Source organism: Pan troglodytes, chromosome 8, assembly GCF_028858775.2.
Source record: "Pan troglodytes isolate AG18354 chromosome 8, NHGRI_mPanTro3-v2.0_pri, whole genome shotgun sequence".
NCBI lineage: Eukaryota > Metazoa > Chordata > Mammalia > Primates > Hominidae > Pan > Pan troglodytes.
The window spans coordinates 27892856-27895400 of NC_072406.2; the positions used below are offsets into that span (position 1 = coordinate 27892856).

Genomic DNA, 2545 nt, shown 5'->3' on the forward strand with positions numbered 1-2545 from the left:
TTGGGTGTACACACATGGTGTACACACTGTGTGTGAACACCTCCTGTGATATTATCCATAATGTCCTAGGAAAACGGGACTCCTAATATCACGGTCAGTGGACACCTTGTGATATTATTGGTAATATCCTAAAGAGATGTTACCACTAAGGTCACAATGTATGTACGCCCCCTGATATTATTCATTATATGCTCGGGGGATGTTACTCCTAATGTCACACGGTGTGTACTCCCTGTGATATTATTCGTAATATCCTCGGGGGATGTTAGTTTCAATATCACCGGGGGTGTATATCATGCATATTCAACGCCTGTGATACTATTCCTAATATCCTAGGGGCATGTTCCTCCTAATGTCACATGGGGTGAACACCGTATGTGTACACCTGCTGTGATATTATTCGTAATATCCTAGGGGAATATTACTTCTGACGTCACACGAGATGTACACCATGTGTGTCAACCGCCTGTGTCATTCTTCGTAATATCCTAGGGGGATGTTTCCTTGAATGGCACAAAGTGTGCACAAAAGGTCACAGAAGGTGTACACCTTGTGATGTTATCTGCAACACCTTAGAAGGATGTTAATCCTAATATGTCACAGGGGTGTACACACTTTGATATTATTTGCACTCTCATAGGGAGATAAGACTTCCAATGTCACACCGGATGTTCACACGTAGTGTGTACCCTGTGATATTATTCGTAATATCCTAGGGAGATGCAACTCCTGATATCACAGTGCGTGTACCCGGTGTGTGTACACCCTTGATATGAGTCCTGATATCCAGGGTAAATATGACTCCTCATATCACACAGTGTGCACAACCTGTGATATTTTTCATAATGTTTAAGGGAGATAGTGCTTCTAATATCACCGTGGGTGTACCCCATGTGTGTGTACTCTGTGACAGTATTTTTTACATCCTAGGGAGGTATTACTCATAATGTCACAGTGGGTGTTCACCCTGTGATATCATTCTTATTTGACCTTGCTGCCTTTTTTAACCCACACTACAAAAGGAATGGAACAGATAAGAAGATATTGAGATGAGACTGTGCTGCCGTGCGGCCGCCGCAAGACACTTTTAATATAGTTTCTCAGGCTGTAGATGAAGGGGTTCAGCATGGGGGTGACCACCGTGTACATCACTGAGGCCACTGCCCCCTTTCTCGGGGAAGATGACACATCTGAACCGAGGTACCCTCCAACGCCTGGTCCATAAAATCAGCAAACAACTGACAGGTGAGACCCACAGGTGGAGAAGGTTTATACTTCCCACCTGATGATGAAACCCTCAGAATAGAGGAAACAATTTTACAGTAAGAGAAAAGGGTCCCCGAGATGGGAAGAAAACCAAATACGGCAGCAGGGAAATACGGGTTGATGTTCCTGGTGAAGGTGTCACAACATGCAAGATGGGGGAGTTGAGAAGGTTCCCAGAAGATATTAGGAATTTCCACATCCTTGAAACAGGTCATTTGTAAGGTAATCAACTTGTGCAGCTGGGAGTCTAAAAGACTGAGGAAAAAAAAAAAAAGACAACAAATCTAGGAAGCCACAGAAACACAGATTCAATATTGCTGAACGATATAGAGGGTGACAGATGGCTACAAACCGGCCATAGGCCATCACACTCAGGAGCATGTCTCTCTTCCATGCCTCCAAAAATGGCAAAGAGAGACATCTGAGTCAGGCAGCCTGCATAGGAGATGACTCTGCTGTGAGACTGGATGTCCACAATCATCTTGGGGACTGTGGTGGAGGTGAAACCGATGTCAGGCAAGGACAGGTTGGAGAGGAAGAAGTACATGGGGGTGTGGAGGTGGGAGTCAGGGCTGACGGCCAGGATGATGAGCAGGTTCCCCAGCACCGTGATCAGGCCCATGGACAGGAACAGCCCAGCGCCGACCGGCTGCAGTTCTGGATCCTCAGAGAGTTCGAGGAGGAGGAATATAGTGACATCTGTTAGATTCTGTGGGTCTGTATCGTTTGGACACCTTTTGCCTGGAAAAGAGGGTTGAAAAATCAGAAACAAGTAAACCAATACCCAGCATTGTGTCTGCATTTTGGATAGAAGCAATTCACAAGTAATGTTTTCAGATTTCAGAGCAATCCACACTCAGCAATATTTTGTAGTTCTGACAAACTCAATTGCCTTATAATGCTTTCAACATCGATTGCTGTGTTATTCACGTCTTGCGGTACACACCTGCCTTAGAGACACTAGCTTCAAGAACGTTCCAAGAACCAGATCATCATATATAACAAATTCGTAATTGCTAGAAAATACAGCCTATCTTTTCCGAAGAAAAAGATGTAATGAAACCATTGTCTTCACTTTAAGAAAAAGGTTATCCTAATTAAAGGAAATTAAGAACTCAAATATTTTATTTATTCTACTAGATAGATACAAATTCCCTTGATTTAGAACATTTGTAAACACTGTATAACAGCTGAGACCATGCCATCTGGAAATGAAATGAAAGTTGATAGTTCATAAGCAGAAAATAGTTCCACATGCCAGTTAGGTCCTAGTGATTTC

General features: G+C 43.3%; 1 pseudogene; it reads right to left on the reverse strand.

Moving 5' to 3' along the window:
• Positions 1–981: 981 nt before the first annotated feature.
• Positions 982–2188, reverse strand: LOC129136230 (olfactory receptor 7E24-like; annotated as a pseudogene).
• Between the last annotated feature and the right edge of the window lie 357 nt (positions 2189–2545).